General features: G+C 46.2%; 1 non-coding gene and 1 pseudogene across 1 annotated transcript; one reads left to right on the top strand and one right to left on the bottom strand.

Moving 5' to 3' along the window:
• Positions 1-1,275: 1,275 nt before the first annotated feature.
• LOC130837615 (small nucleolar RNA SNORA20) lies at positions 1,276-1,408 on the bottom strand. Its single transcript, XR_009049380.1, has one exon. It is a non-coding gene; the product is annotated as a small nucleolar RNA SNORA20 (small nucleolar RNA).
• Positions 1,409-20,135: 18,727 nt separating this feature from the next.
• On the top strand, positions 20,136-23,602 carry LOC130836236 (mitochondrial transcription rescue factor 1-like; annotated as a pseudogene).
• The last annotated feature ends 505 nt before the right edge of the window (positions 23,603-24,107 follow it).

Genomic DNA, 24,107 nt, shown 5'->3' with positions numbered 1-24,107 from the left:
AAGGGGTTGGAAAGTGACGAGGGCTGTTTTTCAGGTAGGGCACAGAAATGACCTCTCTCAGTGATATTTGTTACTAAAAGTGGGGAATCCAGCAGCTCACTGCTGAAAGGCCAACAAAGGGGCAAAGTTGGTAGAAAGGAAAGTTTGCTTTATTTCGGATGCCAGCAACCAAGAGGGGCTGGGAAGGGTGGACTCCTGTCCACAGGCCACCTCCCCCTAACCCCCACTGACAATCAGGGGGCAAGAGCTTTATAGCCGGAGGGAGGGGGCTACATGTAGTAACAGCACAGTCAGCTCTGACAGTCGTCTTGAAGTTGGTCATGCAGTAGTCTAACCAGCATCACCTTGATTGCTTTTTTTTTGGTTGCTGTTTTTATTGGCTGTGCCTCCCAGCTTGCGGGATCTTAGTTCCCCGACCAGGGATTGAACCCAGGGCATTCAGCAATAAAAGCGCAGAGTCCTAACCACTGGACCACCAGAGAATTCCTCCATCTTGATTGTTTTAAGTATGGTTAATCTTCGGTTCCAGGGTCAGTTTGTTCCCATTTCCTTGAGGCCAATTCTTGGAATTGTGTCTGCTTATGTCATGGCTACAGTCTGGTTATCATGTAGTTAACTTCTTCCACCTGGTGGGGGTTTCAATATCTACAAGATAGCTCACAGGAGATGGCTCAGAATATTATCTATAGCCCTTGAGGAGGAACTAAATGTCCTTGATGTTGCTTAATGGCTAAACTATTATTATTTTGCCTTGCTTGACTGTTTTCCTTTGCTTCTGTATTTTCTCACTTCTCTGATTAAACTTATTCTTTGGCTAAAGTCTTTTTCCAAAGACAAAAGGCAGGCAGAGGATACTGGGGGGAAGGACCACAGGGTCCTGCTCCATTTCAGTATTTCATCAGAGATCTGAACAAAGTGATGGAGTGAGGCTGGGCACTCTTTTCTTAGATTCTTTTCCCATATAGGCCATTACAGAGTATTGAGTAGAGTTCCTTGTGCTATACAGTAGGTCCTTATTAGTTACCTATTTTACTTTATTTCTAAAGATATTTATTTATTTATTGACTGTGTTGGGACTTCTTTGTTGCGTGCCGGCTTTCTCTAGCTGTGGCGAGCGGGGGCTACTCTTCGTTGTGGTGCACCAATTCTAGGCACACAGGCTTCAGTAGCTGCAGCACGCAGGCTCAGTAGTTGCGGCGCGTGGGCTTAGTCGCTCCAAGACATGTGGGATCTTCCCGGACCGGAGATCGAACTCGTGTCCCCTGCATTGGCAGGCAAATTCTTAACCACTGCACCACCAGGGAAGTCCAGTTATCTATTTTATATATAGTATGGCCCAACATTATTTCATCCTATGCGTATAACCGCTCCTATCATTGAAAGACTATAGCAGCAAATAAATGGGAGGCATCTTTATTTTTACTTTTAATTCAGTCTAGTTTTGCTTGAATTTCACAGGTTTTGGACTTCTTCTCTGGGTCAACGGATCAGTAGATGGTCGCAATTATGCTGTATTACAAACTACCCCAAAGCTCAGTGGTTCAAAGCAATAGTTATATATCTCTACACACCTGTGAATCTGCCAAATTGGCAAATCTGGGCAGGGCTCAGCTGGTTGACTCAGCTCCATGGGTCTTTCATCCTTGTCCTGGGGTAGCTGCACTCATGGTGACAGCAGAGGTGCAAGATGGCAGGTGGAAACATGTGAGGCCTCTTAAGGTCCAGGCTTGAAACCAGCTTATGGCCACTTCTGCCCACGTGCTGTTGACCAAAGCAAGTCCAAAGCCAAGGGCTGAGGAAATGCATGCCACCCACGATGAGGATGTGGAAAAGATAGAGATACAGGAAGGAGTGAGTAATTGGGGCCAAACTATTCATGGTCACCAACTCTTGCAACGGACTCAAGAATTTAGAAGTTGGTTGACTCAGGATGGTCTCATCCACATAAAGGAAAAAGCAGAACTTTTTGACATTTTTCAAAGGACTTTTAAGGCAACCATGGGTGGCTGTTTATGTTCATCATGGAGTGACTCATACAAGTCGTGTGATTTAAAAATAGGAAAATTCAATGCTAATTGCGTAGACATGGCTTCCGGCATAACAATAATAACATATTGCATAGCATTTTAGAATGCACAATGCATTTTGATATCTGATGTCTCATTTTATACTGAAAACAACCCTCCTTAAGTATTAATGTAGTAGTTTTGAACAGGAGGGGAGGGAGGCTTAAGTGACTTGCCCAAGGTCACACAGCTTGTCAGTGTCAGAGCCTAGAATTAATAAAATCACTTGATATGTAGCAGATGCTAAGGGATCTACACACACCAGAGGTCAGCAAACTACAACCCAGGGGCCAAATAAGCCTGTAACAACTTTTTATAAATAAAGTTTTATTGGCACACAGCCACATCCATTCATTTACACTTTGTCTATGGTGCTCCTGTGGGGGCAGAATTGATTGGATGTTATAGAGACCATATGACTTGCAAAGCCTATGATGTTTATTACCTGGCCCTTGATGGAAAAAGCGAGCTATCGCTTGACATACACAATCCCATTTTTTCATTTAATGTTTTAATCTGTCTTATACCTTTAATATTGTGTCTTTAATATTCTTATACATGGTTCAAAAACCCCTAAGTATAAAAATGTAGGCAAGGAAAGCCCCTCCATCCCTGTTCCTTCAGGAGGGATCCCCACCCCCCACAGACAGCCCCTGTGATTAGTTCTCTTACATCTTTCCAGAGAGGGTTTTAGTACATGTAGAGGCAAATATCGTTTTTCAATGCAATCTCATATGAGTCTCACAAAATCCCCACACAGTAAGAAGAATTAGCCCCATTTTATTGACAAGGAGACCGAGGCTCTTCTGAGTTTGCAGGCTGGCAAAGTAGAGTGAAGTCGGTTTGCGTTCCCAGGCAACAGGATCCCAGGGCTCAGCTCTGTTCTTTACACTCTGACTTTGTGTTCAGTCACTTTGCAGGCTAGGGGTTCACTTAGTTGCTGAATTGAGGGCCACATTCACCCACACAGGCTCCCCCTCCACCCCACTTCTGTTGGTCCAAACTCACTGCCACAGACTGTGTTCTTCCTATTCCACTTCCACCCCCATCTCTCTTTCTTTTTTAATATTTAAAAAAAATTTTTATTTTTTTTATTATTTATTTATTTTGGCTGCACCAGGTCTTAGTTGTGGCATGCATGTGGGATCTAGTTCCCCGACCAGGGATCAAACCTGGGCCCCCTGCATTGGAAGCACAGAGTCAACCACTGGACCACCAGGGAAGTACCCCACCCCCATCTCCTTAAAAAAGAAAATTTCAAGCATACACAGAGAGAAGAATACAGTGAAAAATACAATGGACTCCCTTGTCCCCATCACCCAGCTTCCTCAGCTAGCAACGCTGTGCTTGTCATGTTTATTTTCCCCTCCCTTTTCTGTTGCATTATAAAAAATTGGAACAAAATTCCCCATCATATAAAAATTAACCCTTTTAAAAAGAACATTTACAATATCTTGCAACTTCTCATCTATCTAGTTCCAGAACATTTCCATCACCCCAAAAAGAAACCCTGTACCCACTAGAAGTCACTCCCCATCTTCCCCAACCCCAGCCTCTGGCAACCACCAATCTGCCTTCTGTCTCTGTGGATTGCCTATTCTGGACATTTCATATAAATGGAATCGTACATTATGTGACCTTTGTGTTTGGCTTCTTTCACTCAGCATGAAGTTTTCAAGGTTCATCCATGTTGTAAAACGTGTCCGTGCTTCTTTCTTTTTAATGGCCGAATAATATTCCATTGCATGAAGGTGTTACCGAGTCTAAGCTCCTACTGCTCACCCCATGACAGGCCAATAAATCGAGAGATGAGTTGTTGGGGCAAGGAACAGCGACGTTATTTGGAAAGCCAGCAGACCGAGTAGATGGTGGACTAATATTCCAAAGAACCATCGTCTGTAGTTGGAAGTCAGGCTTCCTTTATACTGAGAAGGGTGGTGGGGTGGGGTTGGTTGCTGCAAACTTCTTGGTGTGAGAATCCTTTGTTCTTACAGCTCTCCATGTAGGTCAGGTCAGATGTTCCTGTAAACCAACAAGACAAATGTTGTTCTCTGTTCTGCAACTTTTTATCTCTATATGAATGGAAAAGCATTATACCTGTAAAGGTCAGAGCCTTGAGAATGGGCTATCCTGTATATTTCAGGCTATAGGCAAAATTCTTAACTTGTAGCAGAAGCAATAGAATACAAAGGTTAAAGTAAAAGAAACAAATCCAATATGGAGTCACACTTGCTCTTCCCTGTTACAGAGGGATCACATTTTGTTTATTGGTTCAACAGTCAATGGATGTTTTGGTGGTTTCCCGGAAAGGACCTATCATCTCACCCATAAATACTTCAATATGCCTCTCTAACACATAAAGACTTAAAAAACCCCAACATAATCAAAATGCTAATAACAAACTTTATGAAATGAACAGTAATTCTTTAAGATCCCCTAACACCCAGCTCAGGTCTGATTGCTCCTGTCTGAACAATGCCACTTTCCCCAGTGAGGTAGATCCTCCTACTGTGACTCCACCTTGGGAAAAACTATGGGGCTTCTCTCTACCCTAGATGCCTTTTATAAGAAAAACACACTGCTCACCCTTAAAAAGGAGCCCCCTCTAAAAAGAGAAAGGAGGTCACCCCAGTTTTGGGAACCTACGTCTACACATGCAGCAAACAAATCTATGAAACTTGCAATCAATTGCCTTTTTGCATCTAAAGACTCAAATTTTCTTCTCTCTGCCTTTGTGTTTAGATAATACAACCCCCTCTTGCCCTAAGGGAGGAGGTGTGGGGTGGTGGTAAGGAGAAGCTGTTTCCAGAGTGAACAGAAAAGACTGGATGGGAGGTTAGCAGCTGTCCTCTAATAAGTGTTTTTGTAAGGGCATCAATAATGTAGGTTGCAGTCTGGCGGAGGGGAGATGGTTAAATTATACGTGTGATTCCACATCCCTGCTGCTTCACGCCTGTTACACACTCCCCCTCCGCAAACCCCCTGAGTGGAAGAGAAAGAGCCCTCCTGTTGCCACCTTTCCTCTGCTCCTTAAGAGAAGCAGGTCTGAAAGGAGGTAGACTGGGTGATAAACAGCTTCCTTCAAGAGACTAGAGTCCTGCCCTCATGCTGGGAGGTCGCGGTGCAATGTTAAGCCGTGGAGAGAAGAGAGTAAGAATTCCCTTTATTTCCCCCTGAGGAGCAATGTGGGGATGGGGGGGCTGGATTTGCCTCCCTGTGCTGGGTTCCTGTGCAGTACTTGACTGGAGATGATCAGGAGCTGATGAGACGCTAGTCCTCCCCTGTCTCCTCCTAGCGTCAGGGAAACCTCCTCCTCCTTCTCTTTCTCCCCCCTGGCAGCTGGCACAGCAGCCCCACTTGGCGCCTGCCTTTGTGGGGAGCCCTCAGCTCGGAGCACGGCTGCTCTTGGCACCCCCTTTCTCTCCTGTCTCGGGGGGCCACCTTTTCCTTTCCATCGGGCAGGCAATGGACGCGTGGACTTCAGTTGGCTTGGACCCCTGGGTGCTCACAAGGTGGGACCCTCAGGACAGCTGGAGGACTCACTGTGCTTCCCACTAACCCCACAGCCTGAGCCCCGGAGCCGATGCGATACAGGTGAGTGAGCGATGCAAGATCCTGGGGGCAGAGTCCTACAGAGAGTCTCATCTTTATTTCCTTGTTGCAACATTACCTGCATATGTAAAGGTAGAAACCCAATGACCCCCTCTCCCCTTTCTACAAATAGCTTTTCTTTGGGGGTGAGCAGTTTATTTCTCTCTGCAGTTTCTCCTGGTGGGGGCAGAACCCTGATTTCCAGCTTATACTTGTTTCCTGCTGAAAAACCCATTTTATTTCAACTGCCTTTAGCCCTCTTGTAGTACTTGATGTCTCTGCCACCTGCCTTGGATCTGTGACATTTCCCCAATGATTATAGTTTCCCAGCTAAGTCTAATTCTACTTTTGTATGTCCTCCCCATCCCGACACTCAAGTCTACATTAGTCTCTTCCTGCTTTAAGACCCAGGCAGGCTGGACAAGTGACAGAGCTTGGACTCTCGCACTCATCCCCCCTCCCCCTTCGCCTACGACTTTTTTGGGGGGCTCCCCCAAGCAAAAGTCCGCGACGCCGGGTGTAGCCGGTCCTTGTTTGCTGTGCTCAACGCAGCGTGAATGCGTTGGAAAAAGGGAGATGGCAGATGGCTGTGGAGGATAATTACACCGTCTTAGGAAACCTCTTGTTCCGTTTAATATTTAATATTCTCCCCTCTCTTGCTCCAAATGAAAAGCAGAGACAGCGCTTGACACCCTTCTGGACCAACCCCCTCCCTTTTCAAAATTTTTTGGACAGAGTCGACTCTCCGGGTGGCTTTTATTTCTCAAGAAGTGAGAGGGACAGACTCCCCTCTCCTCTTTCGCTCGCTCTCTCCGCTGACAGCTTCAGAGAACACGTGGCTGCCGCAGCTGGTGGGGGCGGGCGGGGGAAGCGCCCCGCGGGCCGGGCTCCTCTGCCTTTTCCAGGGGCTCCTGCTCTGAGGGCTCCTGAGAGACTGAGCTGGGAGAAGGAACCAGAATAGAATGTAAACAGCAGGCAGAATACCTTCCTGGAGGCAGTAGCCTCTGTTGTGGCTGAACAGAGGAGAGGCGGGAAGCTCATCCCTGTGTCCCATCTCTCCTTAGATCTAAGCGCAGGTGCATTGGGGGTGGGGTGGGGTCTCCGCTAGAATCTGAGCTCCATCCTCAGTTTCCTGTTCAGAGTCGACAGTTTCAGGGCAGACTTGCCATTTCCCATATGGGCTCTTTCTTAGGTCCCTGGGGGGTGGGGGTGGGAAGAAGTGGGGCCATTCTAAGTCTGATGCTGGCCCCTCGCCCCCAACTTGGCATTTCTAGTCCCTCCAACACCAAGCCCAGGCTGCAGGAAGGCTTCCAATTCCAGACGTCTTAGTAGCTGACTATCCTGTTGATGTTTTGCTCCAAGACACAGGGATTTGCAGAGACACATAAAGATGTCACTTGGGTCAAATGCCATCCTCCTATCTAGATAAGATAACTAGTCTTTTCTCGATTGGTTTAATTCAATGCTGCCTCTCCCCATCCCACCAAATAAGTGGGAAGATCAGGACCAGGGTTCTGGAGGCAAAGGGCAGATTTGACATTGAACAAATTACTGGGTAAATGACCTGCAAAGTAAAGCCAAGTGCAGCTCTTGGACATCACACGCTTGGGCAGTGGGTTTGACTCTTATTTTATTATTCTTTTTGAAATGTTAGCTTACAAGACCAGAGGGCTCTTAATGGCCGAGGGCAAGTGAGGGAAGATTCTATTCCAGGATCTTTCAAGCCGACTATCTTCACAGTGACAGATAGGCGAGGGCTCTTGGCAAGCTCTCTTACACCCTCTGGCAAGGCCAAGCCTGATGGTGGCCAGCGAGACTGACTTAACCGAGTGGGAGGGGCAGCTGGTCAGCATCCCCAGACATTCCTCTCAAAGTGCAGACCTTGGACCAGCAGCACCCTCTGGGAATACAGAGACCCCCCCCCACTCTGTTGAGTTAGAATCTGCATTGGAACATGATTCTGGGGCAGCCAAGTGCTGGTCAGAGTCTTAGAAACCCTGAGGGTGTTACTCAGCCACTTTGTGCATCAGTGCCCTAGCTGACAGTCAGGCTAACCATGACATCCCAGTGGTAGGGGTCTTGGGAAGCCAGGCCAGGTGATGCTCAGTGCTGGGCACATAGTAGGTGTGCACTAAGCCTGGCTACTTTTTTGTTATTGTTGTTCTTGCAAGAGTTGATTAATGTAATTTGGTTTTGTAAAACTTTATATATTTATTTTTATTTTTTAGAATTAAAAAAAATTTTTTTTTTGGCTATGCCCTGTGACTTCTGGGATGTTAGTTTCCTGTCCAGGGACTGAACCCTCACCCTTGGCAGTGAAAGCACACAGTCCTAATCACTGGACAGTTAGGGAATTCTCTTATTTTTTACTTTTTTAAACCATCAAAAAAATTGAAGTATAGTTAATTTACAATGTTGTGTTAGTTTCAGGTATATAGCAAAGTGATTCAGTTTATATATATATATTCTTTTTCGGATTCTTTTTCATTATAGGTTATAATAAGATATTGATTATAGTTCCCTGTGCTATAGTTGACTACTTTTAAATTTCTCTCCAGAACAAGGGTGTGTATCCAATTTCTTTTCTTTTTTAATTGTAAAATACACCCAACATCGTTTACCATTTTCACCATTTCAAAGGGAACAATTAAACAGCACTTAGTATATTCATAATTTTGTGCAACCATCACTTATATCTAGTTCTAGAATTTTCTCTTCACCCCAAAGAGAAACTCTCTACAGATGAAGCAGTTACTCTCATTCCTCAATCCCCCAGCGCCTGGCAACCACTGACCTGCTTTCTGTTATTATACATTTCCCTCTTCTCCATATTTCATAGAAACACAATCATACAATAGGTCGTCTTCTTCTTCTTTTTTTTTTTTTTTGGCCTCACTGCTTGGCTTGTGGGATCCTAGTTCCCTGACCAGGGATTGAACCCAGGCCCTCAGCAGTGAAAGTCTGGAGTCCTAACCACTGGACCGCCAGGGAATTCCCAATAGGGTGTCTTTGCGTCTGGGTTCTTTTCACTTCTGATTTCTTCCATAGTTCACACTTCAGCTTTCCCTTTCCTCCATGTGTCCCACCCACCCACCTCTCCCCCTAAAGCATGCAGGTCAGATGAGTATCGAAAACATATTCTGGACCCTACTAATTCACCCGTTAATTCTTAGTGACCAAGAACAAAGTGTAGGGAGGCTCAGTCTTAAAATATTTTTTTCAGGACTGGAGGCTGGGCTATTCACTTTTTTTTCTTTTTTAAAATTGGTTCTAATTTTGGTATCCAGCTATTTCCCTCCAGCAAAAACAATCACTACAATTTCTTTCAGCCCCAAGGGGAGGCAGTTTCTAGATGATCTCTTGAGAGTTTTAAGATCCCAAGATGCGCAATAATTGAGTCACAGTGGCACACAGTCGGTACTCAGTAAATATTTGCTGAACAAATGAAGCATGTCAGCACTGATAATTACCATCATAATGAATTAATGTCTTCACATATTAATATGTTTATAACTACCCACAGCCACTGGCTGGCCGAAGTGGCAGAATGAAGGAGGGAGATTGTGAAATTCCTACTAATGCAAAATATCAAGAAATCAAAAACATGTATTGAAGGAAAAGTATTCCAAAGGTGCAGCTTGTAGGTAAAACTTCCCACCCACTCTTGAGAACACAGAAGAAAGCAAATGTATAACAGTTTAGTTTATGGGAGCAACATTAGAGGAACACTCACCCCTGGGAGAAGGTTTTTTGTGGTTTTTTTTTCCTGGCAGTCTATTCTTTTTCCTTTGAACCTTCTAGCACCAATGGAGTCAAGCAAGTTTAAGAATGATAAATGTTGTCGAGCATCTAGAACATGGGTACTTTTTGTTGATCTACTTTTTTTTTTTTTTTTTTTGGCCTCGCAGATTGTGGGATCATAGTTCCCCAACCAGAAATTGAACCCAGGCCACTGCCAGGGAATTCCCTGATCTACTTTTTAATAAGTGTTCGTTGTGTCCTTCCTGCTGGCCAGGCACCATACTAGGCTTTGAGGGTTCAGCAGAGGGTAGAATCATAATGGTAGCCACAGTCGTAATAATATCAAAGACATCTTCAGGGAATTACCATGTGCGAGATACTGTTCCAAGCACATAGAAATGAAATGATCTCATCCTCACAAGAACTTGATGAAGTATGTGCTCTCATCATCCTCATTTTACAGATGGGGAAACTAGCCCAGAAAGGTGAAGTGATTTGCCCAAGGTCACACAGCAGGAGGGGACAGATCCAGGATCCAAGCAGGCTAGTTGCAAAGCTGGGGGTGTTTCTCTACCAACTCCCATCAGTCATTGGTTGAGGGACCTTCCAAGGGTATTAACTCCCCAGCACCTCTGGCCTGTCTCTCACTCCTGCAGCCAGTCCTAGCCCTGTGTAGGGAGCAGTAGATGCTGCAGGTAGGGAGCTATGAGCATGTGTGGGGAGGTGAGGGGTTCGCTGGTGAATTCTCTTGGAGGCTTCAGAGCAGAAGCATCTTTTGAGCTGGACTTTGGGGGTGGGGTTTCGAAACACATTCTGGTTGGAGGCAAAGAGGTGTGGAAGTTGGGGGTGTGTTCAGGATTGGCAGTGATGAGTGTGTTTTGGGACTGATCAGTGAATGACCTGATAGTCTATGATGAATTGGAGGGAGGAGAGACTCAGAACACAGAGGAAAGGATTACGGTCCATCTGCGTGGGGTGAATGAGGACCTGAACCATGGCAAGCAGGAGAGGAAGCATGAGGTAGAATCAGCAGCCCTACCATGAGTAGACTGTGGGGTGAAGGAGGGAGAGAGGGAGACCCACAATAGTTGGGGTGATCAATTCCACTGCTTTTTGGGTTTCTTACAAATCTGACCTCCAGAGGGCACCTGAGAACACCTAAGTCAGGTCAAGTCCCTCCTCTGCTTAGGCTCCCACCTTACGCAGGGCAAAAGCCAAAGTCCTCCCTGTAGTCCACAAGGCTCTGCACCATCTGTCGCTGTCACCTTCCTCTATCACCTCCTCCCATTCATCCCCTCACTCACTCCACTCCAGCCGCACAGGCCTCTTTGCTCTTCTTGGAATACACCAGGCACGCTCCAGCCACAGGGCCTTTGCATGGGCTATTCCTTCTGCCTGGCTCACTCTTCCCCCAGACACCCTCATGGCTCCTGTCTCACCTTCTTCAGATCTTTACTCACACACTTCTTTCCCACCAGGGTCTTTTCTGGCCACCTTCTCTAAATGACATTCCCCTTCCCCTTCCTTTTCCTCCTCTGTTTTCTTTTCTCCACCTGCATATTTTACTTGTTTATCTTGTTTCTTGTCTGTCTCCCCCACTAGAATGTCAGTTCCATGAGGGTAGGGACCGTGGTCTGTTTTGTTCACTGCTGGGTCCCCAGGGGCCACAACAGTGCGGGCACACAGTAGGTGCTCGATAAATATTGCTAGAAGGATGAATGAATGAATGAATCATGAGGAGGATAATAAAGCCATGAAGCTGAAGTTGGGAGAAAGATTCAGCTTGAGATTCAGTGGCTCATGTGGATCCTGCCCACCAGCCCGAGCCCTGGAGGTCTTCCCTCCTTTCTCCTTCCTAAATCCCAGTCAGTGTCCTGAGGCTGCTGAGAAAATCATCCAGCGATCCCAGGGGATCTGTTTATCCTGGTGGGAGGGAGTGTGTGTCTCCCTGTGCTGTGCTGGGCAGTTGAGTGAGCAGGTGAAAAATGAGACCAGCTGTGACATGGTTTCTTCTCACCAGGGGATGGACCTTTGCAGCCGTACCCAGGGCTATGCTGGCGTGCTGGTCTCAGCCTAGCCTTCAGCCTTTGCCATCTGGCCTGGCATTTTATTTAGCTCTGTTCTCATATATGTGGGGCAATTCTGGAGTTTGGCCCCAAGTGATGAGAACGCTTGTTGGCCCTGACTTTTTCATTTTGCCTTGCTCTTAGCTTCTCTTTGCAAAGGTGGGGTATGGGGTGAATTCTCACTGCCTGAGATGGGGTGGCTTTGGGTTGTGGTCTGAGTCATCATGAAAGGTCTGGTCTGTGTCTATATCTACTTATTGGTGCCCTCAATAAGTGGGTGTCTGCACTGCTATATTTAAAATGGATAACCAACAAGGACCTACTGTACAGCACAGGGAACTCTGCTCAATATTATGCAACCACCCATACGGGAAAAGAATTTGAAAAAGAATAGATACATGTATATGTATAACTGAATCACTTTGCTGTATACCTGAAACTAACACAACATTGTTAGTCAACTATACTCCCATATAAAATAAAAAGTTAGAAAAAAATAAGTGGGTGTCTGATGCTGTGAGACAAGAAGGCTGAAATGCTGGGGCAACTGTGAATATTTAAGTACTTTCAGGAAGATGGGTGGATGTTTTTGAATCATCTGTTAAGAGTTTTTTCTTACACTTTTTTTTTTTATAAAATAGGCATAACGTAACATTTACGATTTTAACAATTCTTCAGTGGTATTGTGTACATTCATAATGTTTTGTGTCACCACCATCCATCTCCAGAACTCTTTTCATCTTCCCAAACTGAAACTCTTTCCCCATGAAACACTAACGCCCATTTCCCCTTCTCTCAACCCCTGGCACCCACCATTCTACTTTCTGTCTCTACAATTTGGCCCCATATAAATGTAATCATACAGTACTTGTCCTTTTGTGAACTGGCTTCTTGCACTAAGCATCACGTCCTCCAGTTGCGTCTACAGTGTAGCATCTGTCTGAATTTCCTTCCTTTTTAAGGCCGACTATATCCCACTGGATATTTTGTGTATCCGTTCCTCCATCTGTGGACATTTGGGTTGTTCCTCTGTTACCAATCAACACTTCCACCAGCAGTGCACGAGGGTTCCCTTTTCTCCATATCCTCGAGAGCACGTGTCATCTTGTCTTTTTAATGATAGTTGTTCTAAAATGGACATGAACTGATATCTCACTGTGGTTTTGATGTGTATCTCCCTAATGATTAATGATGTTGAGCACATTTTCATGTGACTGTTGGCCATTTGGATGTCTTCCTTGGAAAAATGTCTATTTAGTTCCTCTGCTGATTTTTTAATCAATTATCATCATCATCATTATTATTATTTTGGCTACTTAGCTGTGTGAGTCCTTTATAGATTTTGGATACCAACCCCTTATCCGATATGTAATTCACAAATATCCTTTCCCATCCCGTAGGTTGCCTTTTTGTTTTGCTCATGGTTCCTTTTGCTGTACAGAAGCTTTTTAGTTTGATGCAGTCCCACTGTTGATTTCTGTCTTTATTGCTCCCAGTTATAAGTTTTTGCTTCTAGGTAGAGTCTTAGCACTTGCCCCTTACCTGCCTACCTGCTCCAGAGATTGTTTGTTCAGGGTACGGAAATCACTTTTACTATCAGTCAAATAAAACATCTGGAAAGTGACGAGTGCATTTGAAGGTGGGTTAAAAGTGACATTTGGATTAGCTTCACCGAGGTTGTTAGAATCCACGGTCTGTTGAATTTCACACTCTTCAGCCTAGAACTCAGGAGGAGATGCCATTTCTTTCCATGGGTCTCAGCAACCCTTGTTTTGTCTGGGGTTAGATTAAGATGCCTTTTGGACTGAGATCTTAGCAAACAGAGCAAGATTGGAAGAAATGAAACTGCCCAAGAGAAGCTCAAACAACAAGTGGAAGAAAAAGAATGAAGGCTGAGAGAGAGAGAACAAGAGGAAAGAGGTGAAAGGAAATGATGTCGTGCAGAGACACTATCTTTAGCTCTCTTTTTAATGAATGCTTTGGTATTCTCAACAGGACTCCACAGCTGTGTGGATTCCCCTTGAACGCAGAGCTTTCAAAGCACAAGAAAAACATGCATTGAATGAAACCAGTATTGCTTCCATCAAGTACTGTATCAGTTAGGGAAAGGTTATGGGCTGCTTGATGTCCCCTTAAATTCATATGGTGAAGCCCTAACTCCCAAAGGGGTATTTGGAGATGGGAGGTGATTAGGTTTAAATGAAGTCATGGGGTTGGGACCGTCATGATGGGATTAGTGCCCTTATAAGAAGAGACACTAGAGAACTTGCTCTCTCTCTCTGTCTCCTCCACGTGAGGACACAGAGAGAAGGTGACCATCTACAAACCAGGAGGAGAGCCTTCCCCAGGAACTGCCCTGGTCTTGGACTTCCAGCTGTTGGTAGATGTTGGTTTCATGCTGTTGCAGGACGGAGGTCCTTGCTGGCTGGCAGCTGCAGGTTGTTCTCAGCTTCTAGAGGCCACCAGCATCCCTGGGCTTGTGGTTCCTTCATCTCAGAACTGATGGCCATAGGTCAAATCCCTCTCATGCTTCCAATCTCTCCTGCCTCATCTTCTGTAGTGTCTCTGACCTATTCTTCTGCCTCCCTCTTCTACTTTTAAAGGCCTATGTGATGACCTTGGGCCCACAGGGATAACCCAGGATACTGCCCCTATTTTAAAGCCTGTAAACTAGTTCCACTTTCTTTCACCATGTAATGTAACATAGTCAGATGCTAAGATCGTGGGGGACAAAATCCTGCCTACCCAAGATTGCTTATGTTTTGGGAGAAGTGGGCCTGGCAAGAAAAAGTCTCAGTGTCAGACTTTGTGTTGGACCTCAGAGAGAGGCCTTGGGAGTCCCAAGAAACCTGGATCTGTATCCCTGACCTGTCTGCTCCAGGCTGTGGGACCCTGAGTGAGCCACTGTACCTCTCTGAACCTCAGTCTTATTTGTAACACAAGGGAGTAGATTTCCCACTTCCTCTGGGACTTGTGTTTGGGTGAGGAGATCTGGCTTATATCCCTTTTTCTGCCCAACTCAAAGCTTGATTGTAAGGAGGAAGGGCATATCTAATTCCTCATAATGAATTTAGTATGATTATTTTAGCTTTAAAAATAGTTATAATGATGTAACAAATATGCAAAAAACTGCACAAATAAATTTTTACACACGTCTATATGCTGTGTCCCCACCATCACACAGGTAAAGGGTTAAGGAATTTCCATTCCCTCAGTGGGTTTTCAGGTTAAGCAAATTAAAAAATATAGGAAACACCTAGTTAAATAAACACCTCATATAACTGGACATCCTGTGTTTTTTCTGGCAGTCCTACCAGTAGGCTCCCTTGTTTTATCCTAACAACCCTTCCACCCCAAAGGTCAACTGTATTCTGATGCTCATCATCATGGATTAGTTTTACCTGTGTTGTTGTTGTTCTTGTTTTTAAAACATCACATAGTGTCTTTATTTATTTATTTTTATTTTTTGGCTGCTTTGGATCTTTGTTGCTGCGTGTGGGCTTTCTCTAGTTACAGTGAGCGGGGGCTACTCTTCATTGCAGTGCGCAGGCTTCTCATTGCAGTGGCTTCTCTTTTTGCGGAGTGCGGGCTTCAGTAGTTGTGGCTCACAGGCTCAGTAGTTGTGGCTCACAGGCTCAGTAGTTGTGGTGCACGGGCTTAGTTGTTCTGTGGCATGTGGGATCTTCCCTGACCAGGGATCGAACTGTGTCCCCTGCATTGGCAAGGGGATTCTCAACCATTGGGCCACCAGGGAAGTCCCATTTTACCTGTTTTTGAACTTCCTATCAGTGGAATCACATAGTGGATACTACTCCGCATTCATCTGTGAGATTCATCCATGCTGTTGCCTGTGGCATGTTCTTTTTCATTGCTGTGTAGTATTCCATTAGAAGGCTGCATCACAATCTTTCTATTTTCTTGCTAATGGACCTTTGGGTTGTTTCCAGTTTTAAGCTACTATAAATAGAGCTTTATAAACATGACTCTTGGTGGCTAGATGCACTTAAGAGTGAAACTACTGGCCATTTTTAGTTTAAAAAGTTTCCTCCCAGATGGAGGAAAAAAAGACGTCCTCCCACACCAGTGAATAAATTGAAGCCTTATAGGGTTACAGTCCAGCCCCTGCCTGGTCTTATTTTTATTTCCTGCATTTTTGAGTTCCCATCCTCTCTAATGTGTTTAAGGAGCCTGTGAAGTTTTCGAGTATGTTTTCCCTTTACTTTTATTTTTTATTTTAATTTAATTTTTTAATTTATTTTTTAAATCACACTTTATTTTTATTTATTTATTTTTTTGGCTGCACTGCACAGCTTGTGGGATCTTAGTCCCCTGACCAGGAATCAAACCTGGGCCCTAGGCAGTGAGAGCGAAGAGTCCTAACCACTGGACTGCCAGGGAATTCTCTTAATTTTTTAATTGAAGTATAGTTGATTTACAATGTTATGGTAGTTTCAGGTATACACAAAGTGATTCATATATATATATATATATATATATATATATATATATATTCCTTTTCAGATTATTTTCCCATATAGTTTATTACAGAATATTGAGTGTAGTTCCCTGCGCTATACAGTAGGTCCTTGTTGGTTATCTATTTTATATGTAGCAGTGTGTATATATTACTCCCAAATTCGTAATTTATCCCTTCCCCCCACCTTTCCCCTTTGGTAACCGTAATTTCTCTACTTTTAGGTGTCATATCTTTTATTAAATTTTAGGAGAGAGAAAGCTGTTTTAAGAATTACTGGTACTTGTCTCACCTGTGAGTGGTGAAACCTGGTACCCAGCAGAGCTGTGTAAATGTCCCTGTCCACATGGGGATGGTACACAGAAGGCCCCCAGGCTTTCCCGATGTCCCTCCCTCCCCGCTCCTTCCCTGTAGCTCCTGGACTAGCCTGTATTAATCAAGGGCATCTCCAGGTGCCTTCTGGTTGCTATGGCAACTCAGGCTGGTCCAGGCTTGGCAATGGGGGTCAGCTCCTATCTTAGATATGCTTTCAGTTTGGATTTGGGAAAGTGGATACAAGTGATACCTGGTACGTTGAGAAAGTCCTACTCTGATTACATCAACACTAAGGGGTTTTTTGTGGCCTTAAGCTTAATGCTGCTTCTTTTCTTCTATTTTCTTTCTCCCCATTGGCCATCTCTTTGCACCGTCTGTTCATGGAAACTGGCAGCTTCTAAGGGAAGCAAACCCCACATTCTTTGCCATTTTTTCCACACTGTGGTTGGGCAAACAGAGAGAGAGAACAGCACACCTGGTCACAGGGCCCCGCAGGTGCCAGGGACAGACACCCAGCTGGACGTGCCCGTTGGCTGGGGATGTGTTTGTTTCTTGTGTGTACACACAGGACAGCTGGGGCTCTGTTGTTAAAAGCGCCTGTGAGGGCTCTGCAGAGCACACTCAGTGGTGTTGCTTGAGCAGCTGTCGACCGCCCCCACCCCACCCCGCTCCAGCTTCCAGGCTCCGCCCCCCGCCACAGTGTCAACCTGAGAGCCAGTGATGACCAAGCACTTTCCATGGCCTGGCGCTGTGCTCAGGGTGCTGCCTTCCCACAGGTTCACCCACTGACCCCTCACAGTGGCTCTCTCATTATCCCCACCCCGTGCAGGAGAAAACAGAGACTCAGAGGACTGAGTAATGCCCGGGACCACACAGTTCGTTGATTGTGTGCTGGGGTTGGACTTGGCTTTGCAATAAGTCTTCTTTCCCATCACACTTCATCTCTTCCCTATTGAGAAGTCCTGGACCCCAGACAGCTATTTTCTAGATGCTTGATGGCGTTTTCTTGGGTCAACCCATCCCTAAGACCATTCATTTGTTCATTCATTCAGATAAGAAATATTTAAGGTGTCAGGGGCCCAATGGCAAACAAGAAAGGTCAAGATCCTTGTATGTATGACAATGACATCCTATGGGGGAGACAAAAAGCCCCATGAGGAGGGGCTCATTGGTGGGTGTGATGGCGAGTGCCTGCATCTCATCACAGCCTGAATGATGAGAGGGAGCTGACCCATCAGAGATGAGGGGAACAGCATTCTAGGAAGAGGGAACAGCAGTTGCAAAGGTGGAATGAGCTTGGCAGAGCCCAGGAATGGAGAGGCCACTGGAGCTTAGAGGGCAAGAGGGAGAAGGGGAGGGGATGGGATCAGGCAGGTGGGGCGGCCTGTAGGGTGTGGCTTTTGTTTCTATAACAGCAAAAGAGCCGACTGAAGGACCCCACTGACTGCAGGGCAGAACGCAAGTTGGGTATGGGGACTGAGGAAGCCAACTGACCAGGGAGAGGCAACTGCCCAAGTCCAGGCCAGCAGTGAGGGAGGCTGTACCGTGGCAGGAAGTGGTCGGATTCAGGATCTATTTTGGAGGCAGGTGGTTGGGACCTGCTGATGGCTTTGAGTCGGGGAGTGAAGGGAAAGGGACAACCGTGAGTGACGACTCAGCGTGTGATTTGGGCATCAAGGAAAATTGGGAGGCCTGTAAGGAGATGAGGGAGACTGGGAACAAAGTGCTGTAGGAAAGGGGCAGGAAAGGGAGCATCCTGTCTTGGGCCTGTGGGACCAGCAGGTGGATGTCTCAAATGATGTCACCTGGGTGTGTGCCTTAGGTTTTTCTGCTCCTCCTCACTTCTTCCCAGTTACAAACGCCCCTTCTGTAGGTGCCTGAGCTCTGGGATTTTAGTTGTATTATAGATACCACACAGCACACCCAATCTGTATGCTGGGTTCGTCCTTCCTTCCTTCCTTCCTCCCTCCCTTCCTTCCTTCCTTCCTTCCTTTTCAATTATTATTATTTTTGGCTGTGCTATGTAGCATGTGGGATCTTAGTTCCCCAAGCAGGGATCGAACCTGCACCTCCAGCATTGGAAGCCCAGAGTCTTAACCACTGGGCCGCCAGGGAATTCCTCATGGATTCTTTCTTTTTTTTTTTTTTAATTTTAACTTAAGTATAGTTGATTTACAATGTTGTGTTAATTTCAGGTATAAAGCACAGTGTATACCTGTGCTATACACTGTATCTATATCTCTATCTATCTTTCATCTATCTATCTACCTATCTATCTATCTATCATCTATCAATCTATCTACTATCTATCTATCATCTATCTATCTTATTATTATTCAGATTTTTTCCATTATAGATTATTACAAAATATTCAGTATAGTTCTCTGTTCTGGAGTCTTTCTTTAATATTGACACAGTAAGCATATTTTGGGGGATGGGAGGGGCGACTCCCAGAAGTAGAAATGCAACCTGGTAGCAAGACTCTTGAACCCACCTTTTGACTTCAGTTCTATTTCTGTAAAATGGGAAGGAAAATGCCTTCCAGTGTAAGTGCTTATGAAAGGAATAACATTTTTTTTTCAATGCGAAGGGGATATACTTGGAAAAACACAAAAGGCTTTATAAATTCTCAGTCGTAGGCGATTAAGAGTGTTTCATGGCAGTAAATTGAAGCTTAAAGGTGTCATGAAGATAGGTCTATTAAACCTCATTAGTTACAAGATTTGAAAAAAAAAAAAAAACTACCCAGAGGGTAACAGCATTCATTAAACTGATATTGAGTTGGTCTTAGGAGAGGCTGGGAGATCTCTCATTTCTTTAAAGCCTTTAAGCAGAGCAAGAGGAGATAGGAGGAAGATAAGCCTCTATTCCCACACCTCGCTCTTTGCACCCATCTCCTTACACCTCTGGTTGTTGAGGTGACTCTTGCAATATTTGTGCATGAGATTTAGGCTCGTAATTCTATTTCATTCATGCCAACCTTCCAGTGGGTTTGATTTTCTTGCACAGACACTGGGAGGCTAGTGGTGGGAGCTGACAGATGGAAAAACTCAGTTTGAGGTTGAAAATATACTGTTGGGTGAGCTGTGGCTCTGAAAGCCATGGACCATGTCTCTCCTAGAAGAACCAAGAAAATTATTCCTGTGGCCCACAAGGTCCTACGTGATCTGCCCTGTCACCTCCCTGTCCTCATCTCCTCTACTCTCCTCCTTATTCACGGCCACGTAGGCCTCCTCGTTGTTCCTTGAGCAAGTCACACATAGCCCTGCCTCAGGACCTTTGCACATGCTGGAACACGTGCCTGGAACACACTTCTCCCAGATATCCAGCAGAGCTAATGCATCACCTTCTTCAGATGTCACCTCCTCAGTGAGGCCATTTGTGATCCCCAATTTAATATTGGGTTGGCCAAAAAGTTTGTTCAGATTTTTCCATAAGATGTTACGGAAAAACCTGAATGAACTTTTTGGCCAACCCAATACAATAACCAGCCCACTGACCACTTCCTGTCATCCTTTGTGGTGAGTGGAACTGTGTCTCCTGCCCCTAAATTCATATGTTGCAGTTCTAACCCACAGTAGCATGTTACTGTATTTGGAGATAGGGCCTTTTAAAGACATAATTAAAGCTCCTCTCCCCTGCCTACACTCCTGCCAAGTCTCCATGTGAGTCTCTTGCAACCTTCCTGGGTCTGGTCAGCTCAGGACGCCGTGTGGACCCTGGGGCTGTAGGGGCCATGGGAACCTGGCAGGCCAAGGCTGCCTGCCTCTGGGCCGGGCTGCTCCTGCTGGCTGCAGACAAGGACAGATTGGGAGCTCAAGGATGCTGGTATCCAGTTTCCCTTGACCTTGAGGACCCAGAAAGGTCATATGCACCACGGCCATGACTAGTGTCAGATTGCCCAGCAGTGTTTTAAGAAAGTCAGATGCCTGGATTGGACTCTGTGGAGACACCTTTACACAAACACTGTGCTTCCTGGAATTAATACTTCTATTTTTCTGGTACCAAGTTAATTGCATCACATTATAAAACCTTTTTTTTTTTTTTTTGGCTGCACCGTGTGGCTTGTGGGAATCTTAGTTCCCCGACCAGGGAATGAACCCACACCCCCTGCAGTGGAAGTGTGGAATCCTAACTACTGGGCAGTTGGGGCAGTCCCATAAAACACTTTTCTATGACATTTTCTCACTGAGACTCCCAGGGCTTATAATATTGCCAGGATATATTTTCCCATTTTCCATAAGACTCAAAAGTCATATAAGGACTTCCTAGGTGGCGCAGTGGTAAAGAATCTGCCTGCCAATGCAGGGGACACGGGTTCGAGCCCTGCCCTGGGAAGATTCCACATGCCATGGAGCAACTAAGCCTGTGTGCCACAACTATTGAGCCTGTGCTCTAGAGCCCATGAGCCACAACTACTGAGCCCATGTGCCACAACTACTGAAGCCCATGCGCCTAGGGCCTGTGCTCCACAACAAGAGAAGCCACTACAATGAGGAGCCTGTGCACCACAATGAGGAGCCTGCGCACCACAATGAAGAGTAGCCCCTGCTCTCAGCAACTAGAGAAAGCCCGTGTGCAGCAACGAAGACCCAGCACAGCCAATAAAATTAAAATAATAATAATAATAAATAAATAAATTTATTAAAAAAAAGTCATATAAGTTCTAAGAAATCCATGAAAAAGACTCTTCAAAAAGTAGAAGATGGAGGGGAGTCTGATGAAGAGAGTGACCATAATGAGATGTGTGAGCAGGAAGAGAAGCCTGAGGATGACCCCAGTGGGGTCAAAGACTATAAAGACCGGAACAAAAGTAACGCAGTCTTTTCGGTATGATGCTATCCTGAAGCCAGGCCTAGATAGCGGAAGAAACAAAGTGACCTCTACAAAGGCGAACTCGGGCTGAATGCAGAAAAATTACGGGAGAAAAGCAGAACGGTGAAAGTGGAAGATACATGGGATCTTAGCACAGAGGATAAAGAAGCAGAATGGAGACCGTGATGTGGATTTTCCTGGGGGAAAAAAAGTGTTTAAAGAGAAGACTGGCAGTGAGATATACAGTGTGGCGTTACAACAGTGGAAAAAGTTAAAATTGCCTAAAAAGGGTATGCTCAAAGAAACAGATTGCTTTTTAGCAATAAAGCTGCTTTCTTGTGGTGGGGGAAGGGGTCAGGTTAAAAAGAGGACAATTTAGGGACTTCCCTGGTGGTGCAGTGGTTGAGAATCTGCCTGCCAGCGCAGGGGACATTGGTTCGAACCCTGGTCAGGGAAGATCCCAAACATCATGGAACAACTAAGCCCGTGAGCCACAACTACTGAGCCTAGGCGCCTAGAGCCCGTGCTCTGCAACAAAAGAAGCCACCACAATGAGAAGCCCGTGCCTCACAACTAGAGAAAGCCCGTGTGCAGCAACGAAGACCTAACACAGCCAAAAATAAATTAATTATTTAAAAAAAAGAGGACCTTTTTATTAAAATAAAGTTCTCCTACCATTTGGGGAGAAAAAGAAAAAAGGAAAAGAGAGATTGAGAGAGAGAGGGAGAGAGAGAGAAAGAGAGAGAGAGAGAGGGAAAGAAAAGAGGTAATTAAGGTAAAATAAGATTATATAGGTGGGCCCTAATCCAATATGACTGGTGTCCTTATAAGAGGAGATTAGGACACAGACACACCCAGAGGGGAGATCTTGTGAAGACACAGGGAGAAGATGGCTGTCTACAAGCCAATGAGAGAGGCCTCAGAAGAAACCAACCCTGCTGATACCTTGATCTCACACACCTTGTAGGCCTCAGAATTGTGAGAAAATAAATTTCTGTTGTTTAAGGCACCCTGCATGTGGCACTTTGTTATTGCAACTCCAGCAGATGAATATACCTTTCCTGCCTAATTGCTCTCCAAGGTACTTTTCAACCCCTAATCTCCACATGATGTACTTATTTTGTTCACTGTCCCCCTCTCCCCAAACCTCCATTCCACGAAGAGGGAAACATTTGTGTGTCTCATTCACACTGTGTGCCCAGCACCCAGCACAAGGCCCGCACACAGTGGCAGCTCATTTAGCGTTTGTTGAGTAAATAAGTGAATGAAATGGAGACAAAGATCTTTTCGGGGGTGTCAGTCCCTCTGGGGCTGAGTATCCACCTGATATATTCAGGAAGGGTAAGAGCTCTGTTCCTGTTATCTTCAAAAAAAAAAAAAAAAAAAACTAACCAAGGTGGCAAACAGTACGCTCACTCACAGATGGCAATACTCTGTGTGGATTTGTTTTTAAATTAACTAATTTATTTATTGGCTGTGTTGGGTCCTCATTGCTGCACATCTCTAGTTGTGGGGAGCAGGGGCTACTCTTCATTGCAGTGCCCCGGCTTCTCATTGCAGTGGCTTCTCTTGTTGTTGAGCAAGGGCTCTAAGCGTGTGGGATTCAATAGTTGTGGTGCATGGGCTCAATAGTTGTGGCACACGGGCTTAGTTGCTCCCCCGCATGTGGGGTTTTCCCACGCCAGGGATCAAACCTGTGTCGCCTGCACTGGCAGGTGGATTCTTAACCACTGCGCCACTGGGAAATTCCCCTCTGTGGATTTTAAAACCAACCCTTGAACTCGCTCTTTTAGTTTTCTAAGTGACCCTCTGGAGCTCACAGGACCCAGGGACCAGCGGAGAGTGAACAGGCAGGCTCCTGATGACCCATTTTGCAGAGGGGAATACTGAGATGCTGAGAAATCTGGGGTCCCACCCTCCGTGGCCGGTACCTGGGAGGTGGAGCGAGTGTCCTGCGACACAGCCTCGTGGTCTTTTGCTCCATGGTGCTGCCTCTGTTGCCGAGCAGCTCCTAAGAACTGGCTTTCCAGCCCCGAGTTGCCAAGGAAATACTAAATCCCGTTGGGCCGGGCCTGGGGTGTATTTTGACTTCCTGTGAAGGAGGCCGGCCCCCTGTGCGGTCCTCCGACCTCCCTGCTCTTCCTCCAGGTGTTTGCTCTCTGCCTCGACCTTACCCTAGCTATTTCTCCGATCTCTCCTCTCTCCTCTAGTTTCATCCTGGGCTGGAGGCAGAAGAACCTGGGATTTCTGAGTGAGGCCCATGGATGTCGAAGTCCTCCCGGGTCCCAGACCCCATGTTCTCGCCCCGCAGTTATTATGATGCCCTGCACGACCGCGGCTTGGGGCCCCCAGGTCCGGACAGCGCCCCCGCGGGCACAGCCAACATCCCGCCGGACGCGCGGTCCCACCTGATGAGCGGAGGCCCCTCTTTGAAGCGGCGGGGCGGCGTGGTGGACTACCGGGATGTCATCTTGGCCCACCAGGCGCACAAAATCCACAGCACCCCCCAGGCCAGGAGGAAAGAATGGGAGTGAGTATGCACGGGGTGGACGGCCAGACCCAGCCCGGGGCAGGGACCTGGGATGGGGAGCAGTAAACGGGGTCTCTGAGGGTCAGGTAACGCTTGTTTCTGACAAGCTTCTGGGGCAGGGGCGGGGTGGGGGTGAGGCGCAGCGGAGCGGGGGGCGGATTCATAGGGCTGTGCTGGTTGCTGAAATCTGAGCCCTCAAATTCCTTCCCAGCCAGTTGATCAGTTCCTGCTGATTTGAGTCCCTTCAGTGAACCCCTGGGGCACCCACGGTGCAGCAACAAAGGGGTTAATTGTGGGCGTGGGAGGGCGTGCTCGCAGGACCCTGCTCCGGCCGGGGTTCTGTGAGTATTCATTCAGAGGGGTTGGCAAATATTTCCAATGGGATGGGCATTCCCGAACCAGGATGAGAAATGCCACTTTCTGGGGGGAGAGGGGGACTCACACGTCTACCTCAAGCCCTGAGCCTAAACCTGCAAAGTGGGGTGGGCAGAGGGGCGTGGAGGGGTGGG

This window comes from Hippopotamus amphibius, chromosome 15, assembly GCF_030028045.1.
Source record: "Hippopotamus amphibius kiboko isolate mHipAmp2 chromosome 15, mHipAmp2.hap2, whole genome shotgun sequence".
Classification (NCBI taxonomy): Eukaryota; Metazoa; Chordata; class Mammalia; order Artiodactyla; family Hippopotamidae; genus Hippopotamus; species Hippopotamus amphibius.
This window is presented reverse-complemented; position numbering and strand designations above follow the sequence as displayed.